This window comes from Saccopteryx bilineata, chromosome 2, assembly GCF_036850765.1.
Source record: "Saccopteryx bilineata isolate mSacBil1 chromosome 2, mSacBil1_pri_phased_curated, whole genome shotgun sequence".
In the NCBI taxonomy this organism is placed as follows: domain Eukaryota; kingdom Metazoa; phylum Chordata; class Mammalia; order Chiroptera; family Emballonuridae; genus Saccopteryx; species Saccopteryx bilineata.
The window spans coordinates 206,616,410-206,624,875 of record NC_089491.1 but is presented as its reverse complement, the minus strand read 5'-3'; the positions used below and the strand labels follow the sequence as shown (position 1 = coordinate 206,624,875).

The following is an 8,466-nucleotide window of genomic DNA, read 5'->3' as shown; positions in this document are numbered from 1 at the left end:
CCAAGCGCACCAGCTGCCCAAGAGCAGAGTCCTACCACTCCCCTTTATCACTGGGTTCCGGGTGTGCAACTAACTCCAGACTCCTCTGCAAACTGGTTCTTGCAGCATGACTTTGGCTGCCCAGCAGGGAGAGATAGATCTCCCTCATTCCAGAGAGCAAGCCTTCACCTGGGGCCTGGGTTGTCTCTTCCACCCTCATACAGAGTTGGGGCTCCCAGAGCCGCCACTTAGGCCACTTGAAAACTAAGCAAGTGGAGGAGGCCTGGGAACACATCCCTGCACAGCTGCTCAGGCAGCTGACACTGGCCCCTGTCCTCCCATCCCCAGCCCTCCCCCGACCACACTTCTGCAAGTTGCTGTGACACTGAGACCCCTGACCTTTGTTCCAGTTTCCACCATCTGGGTGGGTGGGCACACTTTTGGCCCCCCGGGAATAATGACAGGGAGCTGAGGAAGTTCTCTTGGCAGCGCATGGGAAATGGTGGCGGCAGGGATGAAACAGATGACAGCAGAGCTCATGGGAGTGCCTAACAGGGCACTTGGCATGCCCAGGCACCTGGGCACAAAGCGGTGAGGAGACCTGGAGGCCAGGTATTTCTTCTTGAGCCACCGGAGGTGGCTCTCAGGCATATAGGGCCATACCACCCTGAACATGCCTGATCTCATCTGTTCTCAAAAGCTAAGCAGGGTCAGGCCTGGTTAGTACCTGGATGGGAGACCACCTGGGAATACCGGGTGCTGTAGGCTTTTGCCTCCCCCCACTCCCTTTTTCTCTTTTGCCTTGGCCACAGAGTTGCATACCCTACACACGCCTGGGGCACAGCACTTCAAGGTGGCCCTGGCCACTTCGCGGAGCCTGGCAGTCCACTCAGGTGTGTACTGGTCTCCCATGAACACCGGGCCTGAGCTGCTTCCTCCCCTCCTCTGCCCCATCATGCACATTAGCTGCCCAGCTGTCGGGTCCTGCCATTCCCCTCTATCCCTGGGCGCCCCGTGTGCAGCTAACTCCAGGCTCCTCTTCAAACTGGTCTGGTCCCTGAGATGGCGACCTCGGCCACCCAAGGGAAGCTGAGGCAGAGGGAAGAAATCAGTGCCATGCAGAGCTTGTGCGAGTACAAACAACACAGGGGGCTCAGACATGCCCACTCACATGAGGTGCGGAATGGTGAGGAGACCTGGAGGCCAGGTGTTTCTTCTTGGGCCACCGGAGGCAGCCGTCAGGGGTGTGTGGTCCTACCACCTTGAACGCGCCTGATCTCACGTGATCTTGTGAAGGTACGCAGGGGCGGGCCCCCTTAGTACCTGGATGGGAGACCGCCTGGTAATAAGGGAGCATTGCAGGCTTTCATCTCCACCCATCTTTTCCTTTCTGGGTTTTTGTGTTTTTTGTTTTGTTTTGTTTTTTCTTTTTGCCTTGGTCACAGGGTCATGTGCCCCCACTGCATCTGAATGCATCCAGCCTACTTGCACCTGAGAGCCAAGGAAGGGCCCTCCTCTGCCTTGAGTGCCAGGTCACTCACTGAAACAACTGAAAGGCTGTTTGTGGCATTGACCCCAAAAGCAGGGTCAGCGTGGATACAGCGGATAGTGTTGGACTGGGATAACAAAGGACCCAGGTTCAAAGCCCCAAGAAATTGCCATGCTGAAAACAGGCTTGGAGTCATTGTGTCTCTATCAAAGCACAATGTCACACCTGGCCCAAACTTGATCTATGTCTCTGTGTTTTCCTTCATCTTCCTTTGCCACCACTAATGTCTTCACTTCGCCACCCTGGTAGAGTCAGGTATAGCACTTCGAGGTGGCCCTGGCCACTGCCCCAGTATGATAGTCCACCCCTACCTGGCTCTGTCACTTATGAGCGCATGTGCTCAGTTGCCCCCTCCTCTCCTCCACGCCAAGAACACACCAGCTTCCCAGGACCCGAGTGCAGCTACTCACCTTTATCCTGGGCACCAGGTATGCAACTAACTCCAGGCTTCTCTGCAAACTGGTCCTTGCTGCTCGTCCTTGGCTGCCCAGCAGGAAGAAGAGGATCTCCCACATTCCAGGGAGCAGGCCTTCACCTGGGGCCAGGTGTCTCTTCTGCCTCTACGTAGAGTTGGGGGCTCACAGCGCCTCTGCTTATGCAAACAGAGGAGCCCTGGGGACACACCCCTGCAGTGCTGCCCAGGCACCTGACACTGTCCCTTGCAACAGGGATGAAACAGATGGCACAGGGAGCTTGTGGGAGTGCCTAACAGGGGCCTGGCATGCCCAGGCATTAACAGTGTAGGTGTTGAGGGCAGAATGTTGAGGAACCTCCTGGCCAGGCTTTTCTCATCAGGTTGAGTGGGTGATTGGTGGCTTAAGCATTGGCTTTTTCTGCATCTCCCTCTTTCTGTCTCTTTTTGTCTCTCCTTTCTAAATTGAATAAAGAATCAAAAAAAATCTGAAAATAAAAATAAGTTTCTTTTTTTTTTTTACTTTTTAATTCTAGGCCTTTAATATAGCTTCTGCTGTGTAATCCCTCATGAATTTTATTTTTATTAATTTTTAATTTATTGTGTTTACATGGATTCAAGTGTCCCACTGAACATAATTCCCTCACCCCACACCCCTGTGTCCCTTTTTATACCTCCTTTGCCCCCTTTCCCTCAACTCCCTCCCCACTTCCCTCTAGGACTTCCTGTTCTGCTATGTATATCTGTGTTATGTATATATAGTTTCACCAATCCCTCTACCCTCTCTGATCCCATCCCTTCATCCCCCTTCCTCTGACTGCTGTCCCTCTGGTCCCTGTGACTCTGCCTCTGCCTCTATTCCATTCCTCAGTTCACTTTGTCCATTAGATTCCACATATATTTGAGTACATACGATATTTTTCTTTTTTTGCTTGGCTTATTTTACATAGCAGAATAATCTCCAGGTCCATCATGCTGTCACAAAAGGTAAGATTTCCTGTTTTCTTACTGCCACATCTGGGTCAGGTGTGAGAAGATTTTCATTAGCATAACACTCTAGCAAAGGTTGTTAGGTCCTGAACCTAACAAGCTTTCAATGCTTTCTGCAGCTGGCCCCTGGATGTGCCAGCCCTGGGTCTCCCAAGCGGAAATCCAGCATAGACCAGTGGGAGACACTGCCCGTGACTGGCCCTCTTTCAACTTGGGACCTTCATCAATTTCTGATCTCATAATTCTTCTTTCTTCAGAGGTTGAAAATAATCTTTTAGAACCTTTTCTCCTCTGCCAGGTTTTGTGAAAACTTTCAGAATCATCTAACATTTTAGAAGCTTTTAGTATCTTGTTTCTTAGCAAATATTTAAAAAATTTAAAAAGTCTTGGTCAATGTGTTAATTATGGAGTCAAAGAAGTTATTGTTTTTTCACAAAACTTAAAATAAAACTATAATTTTTTCCAGGCTCACTAACATACAGATCTTCAATGCTTTTTATTCTAATTTGCATTTCTCTACTAATTTGTGACATGGAGCATTTTTTATATGCCCATTTTTAGTGGGGAGTTATTTGAATACTCTAACACTTCATTTTCTGAGGTTTATAGTTTCCAATTGTGTTTTGACTTCTTTATAAATCATGGTATATTGTTGCTCCAGTTCAGCTTGATGTTTCACCAATTTAATGGATTTAAGCAGGAACTGCTAGAAGGAGTCAGCCACTAAACTGAGTGAGGTGTAGGCTAATCTGCCCCTTAAGCAGGCATAGGGTACCTGAGCTACCTCTCTGACTCACATGGCACTTGCACATTTTTATCATGGTGCACAATTAGGATAAGATTTACCTTATCTGAAAATGCACCTGAGACAGTGTCTGCTTCTTCTGGTCATGCGGAGGCAATTTAATTGCTCCAGCAGCCACTTGGGAGGCATTGCCATGGAACTGAGAGAAAAAGGTAAGACCAGAAAGAGTCAATATACAGAGTACCAGCAGAGAAATGTTCTGGTATGTAACATTGTGGGTTTTTTAAAAGATTTTTTGTGGTGTAAGGCAGTGAGAGTTTGTGTGAGAATTAGAATTATAAGTTTATTTATGCTTTGTATTATATTACAAAGTAACTAAGCATATATGCAACAATTAGTAAATATGTTTTGTAAAATATTAAAAACAATTGTGCTACTAATAAATACAGCTCAACCAACAACTAGATTGAGTTTGTTTACGAATATTAATGTAAAGAATACTGTCATAACAGATATAATTACTTAATTTTAGTTTTTACCAGTATTAAAATTTTCTTAAAGGTTTAGAATACTAATATATATCAGTAAAGCTACAGAAAAATCAATAAAAAAATGAACTCTGTATAAAATAAAACAAAAGATATGTTCTGATTGAATTAAAATGTATGATATATTGGGATAAGTTTTTGACAGAAAGGGAATTAGTTTTGTCTTAAAGTAAGAATTGTTGTTTCAGAATAATAAAGACTTTTTTTAAAAGGACAAAAGCTGACTATAGAGAAATTGGTAGAAGATTTATGAGGAGAAATAAGAAAAAATTTTATATATAGTTAAGCAGAGTAAGATTAAAATTAATTTAATTAATTAGAGATATCAACATGAACAGTAACCTGATATAGATGCTAATTTAGTTCTATTTTACTTTGTTAAAAAAACAAACTTTTTTATACTGTGTAGCACCAGATAAGATACTATAATTTTTTTCTGCCTATAAAGCAAAGATACTATGTTTTTTTAAATTATGTTACTGATTTCTATTTTTTCAAAGAAGTCTTTGATTACTATAGGAAACAATCTTCTCAATCCTAAGAACCAAAGATCTGATAATCATATATCAATCCAGTGCTGATGTGACAGGACCCTTTTCCCAACACTCAGAAATAAAAGCTTTAGTGATTGCATGCCCCACTCTTTCATGTGTAATGGTGGAAAGGGTCATGCCTAAAAGAGAGGGGTGTCCATTTACTACAGTTTTTATTTATGTCACTATCTGTGATGATTGAGAGCTAACATCACAGGACCCCCAAATGACTCAGGTGGACACCTTTGCACAGGTATATGACCAAAAGATGGTGTAGAAGTAAACCATAATCTCAGATGGGTCCACATCTCACTACAAGGATCCTGAGCTGATGTGAAAAGGTCCCCAACTCTAACATAAGAAAACCAGGCCACATACTCAGAGAACTGAAACCAGACATGACAGGACCCCCTCCTCTCTCAAGTGGGACACATCCTCACAATCATAAGGTCCAGATACAATATGTCAGAGTTCTATACTCTCACACACAAAAAAGATAATTACAAACACTCAGAGAATCCAGAGTTGGTGAGACAAGACTCATACTCTCTGGGTAGGAACACTGCACACACTCCAATGCATACATTCAGTAAATGCTCTTCTCTGCTGCCATTTCAGGAACATCTAGGAAATAGCACCTATTTACTAAGCATCTTCTGTTGTTATTTTGCAAGAGCTCTATGAATTGCCAGGGCACCTTATGTCATGCCTAATTTAGGATGATTTACATATTGGTAGTGGAAGGATGCAAAGTGCACATAGCATGAACCATTACTCTTTCAAGTGGGTCTTTTCACCTTTGTAGGCAAATACAAATCTCCTGTGACAGCATACAATATTCTCTCAGGTAAAAACAGAAATTCCCCCAAAGTAACAAAACTCAGAGCTAATTTGCCAGGGACCCATTAGCAGAGAATAGCAAGCAGATTAACTGTTTCTTAACTCTTCCATAATCTATTCATTAAAACTAAGGAGCTACTATTACTGAAGCAAATTTCTAACTTTTGGACTCCTCTATCAGAACCATGGCCTGAGTTAAGATGCCTAATGCTATTTCCTCTGTTTCTGTAATATGTCATTGGAAGAGCTTTTCTAACTTTGGTCAGCTTAGGGCTGGTGAGAGCTTTATTTATCAATAGTACTTCTAAAGCCCTCTGTTATTCTCTTTCCTAACTTAAACTAGTTGACCCTTGTTGATCACTGTATTTTAAAGCCTGGCCTTTTTTATATTTCATATTCTATAACTGGCAATATCCACTTAATTCTAGGAATGTTCTGAGCTGTTTCTTAGTGGTGGGCTCAGGAAGGCCTAAAATGGCCTGTATTCTACTTAAAGATAATAATTGTTCTAGTAGTTAATACAAGGCCTAACCATTCTAATATTTTTAAAAATATTTAAGCTTTAGCCCTTTTTATGTAGAAATTAAATGTAATGGGGTGACCTTGTTTCATAGGAACACATAGGTTTTATGTATGCATCTTTATAGCATGCGAACTATTCACCTGGAAACCACACTTGGCCCATACACCACCTTCCTTCTGCTCTATGTTGCCACCACTCTGGGCACAATGGTGACAGTCCATCCTGCCCCCATGTATTCCACCACACCCCAAACTGCAAGGATGGCTCACATACAAAAACCTATTAATATAATTTACTGTGTTAATAGAATGAAGTGGGGAAAGCACATGACCATCTAAAAAAATACTGAAAAATCATTTATATGCAAACCAATGCACATTCACTTTTAATGCAGCATTTTTCATGGTGGCCAATACATGGAAACAACCAAAGAGTCTCTTTTTTTTACAGAGACAGAGAGATTCAGAGAGAGGTATAGATAGAAACAGACAGACAGGAACGCAGAGAGATGAGAAGCATCAATCATTAGTTTTTTGTTGCAACACCTTAGTTGTTCATTGATTGCTTTCTCATATGTGCCTTGACTGTGGGGCTACAGCAGACTAAGTAACACCTTGCTAAGCCAGTGACCTTGGGTCCAAGATGGTGAGCTTTGCTCAAACCAGATGTGCCTGTGCTCAAGCTGGCAACCTCAAGGTATTGAACCTGGGTCCTCTGCATCCCAGTCCAATGCTCTATCCACTGTATCACCGCCTAGTCAGGTCAAAAAGTCCCTAAATAAAACATTGAACAAAAAACATGTAATACCTATGTCTGATTAAATACTACTGAGTCATACTTATGCATATGCAATAAACAAAATGAATAAACCAAGAGACTATTTTAAGAAGCAAAATAAGAAAGTCAAAGAAAGTTAAGGACTATATGATTGCACACTTATGTAGCAGAGATACTTAAATTAACAGACATAGACAGAAGTTAAGTGGATATTAAAGGAAGAGGGTAGAAGGAAGAGGAGTAAATGAGGTTTTTTGCTAAAATACTCAACAAACTAGGACTAAAAAAGAATTTCCTCAACATGACAACAGGCATTTTCCAAAAACCAACAGCTAGGGCATATGGCAACTCTATACTTATATTTTGAGAAAACACCATACTGTCTCTCATAATGGCTATACCAGTTTACATTTTCCTTTTTTAATAAGATTTTTTTTATTTATTTTAGAGAGAAGAGAAAGAAAGAGAGAAAGAAGAGGGAAGGAAGAAGCATCAACTTTCATATATGCCGTGACCATGCAAACCCAAGTGTTTTCAACTGGCGACCTCAGTGTTCCAGGTCGACACTTTCTTCACTGCACCACCACAAGTCAGACCCAGTTTACATTTTCACCATGAAACAGGGTCCTATTTCCTCCACAACCACTCCAAACTTTTTATTACCTCTCTTCTTTTTTTTTTGTTTGTTTTGTTTGTTATTTTTTGTTTTTTTTTCTGAAGCTGGAAACGGGGATAGACAGTCAGACAGACTCCCGCATGCGCCCGACCGGGATCCACCCAGCACGCCCACTAGGAGGCGACGCTCTGCCCACCAGGGGGCGATGCTCTGCCCCTCCTGGGCATCGCTCTATCGCGACCAGAGCCACTCTAGTGACTGGGGCAGAGGCCAAGGAGCCATCCCTAGTGCCCGGGCCATCTTTGCTCCAATGGAGCCTCGCTGCGGGAGGGGAAGAGAGAGACAGAGAGGAAGGGGGGGGTGGAGAAGCAGATGGGCGCTTCTCCTGTGTGCCCTGGCCAGGAATCGAACCCGGGACTTCTGCACCCAGGCCGACGCTCTACCACTGAGCCAACAGGCCAGGGCAAAACCTCTCTTCTTGATAACAGCCAATCTATCAAGGGTGAAGTGGCATCTCATAGTTTTGATATACATCTTTTTGTACATCTCTTTGTTGTTTGTATCTCTTCATGAGAGAAGTGTCTGTTTAGGTTCTCTCCCTATTTTTAAATTGAATTGTTTGGTTATTGTTGAGCCTTGTGAGTTCTTTATATATTTTGAATATTAACCTACATATTTGAATATTAACCTAGCACTTTCAGAGCTATTGTTTGTGAGTATCATCTTTTTTTTGGTAGGTTGCCTTTTTCCTTATTGTTGTCAGTTTTTTTAGCTGTGCAGAAGCTTTTAGATTTGATAATGTTCTAGTCATTTATTTTTTACCTTACCTCCCTTCCCTTTGGGATCAAATTTATAAAAAGTTCTTTATGGCCGAAGTTTAGGTATTTAGAACCTATGTGTTTTTCTCTGTATTTTATTGTTTCAGATCCTATATTTAAATCTTTGATTTATTTT

The 8,466-nt window shown here is 42.6% G+C and overlaps 1 pseudogene; it reads left to right on the top strand.

The window, feature by feature from the left end:
- The first annotated feature begins 628 nt into the window (after positions 1-628).
- Positions 629-747, top strand: LOC136327626 (5S ribosomal RNA; annotated as a pseudogene).
- Positions 748-8,466: the final 7,719 nt, after the last annotated feature.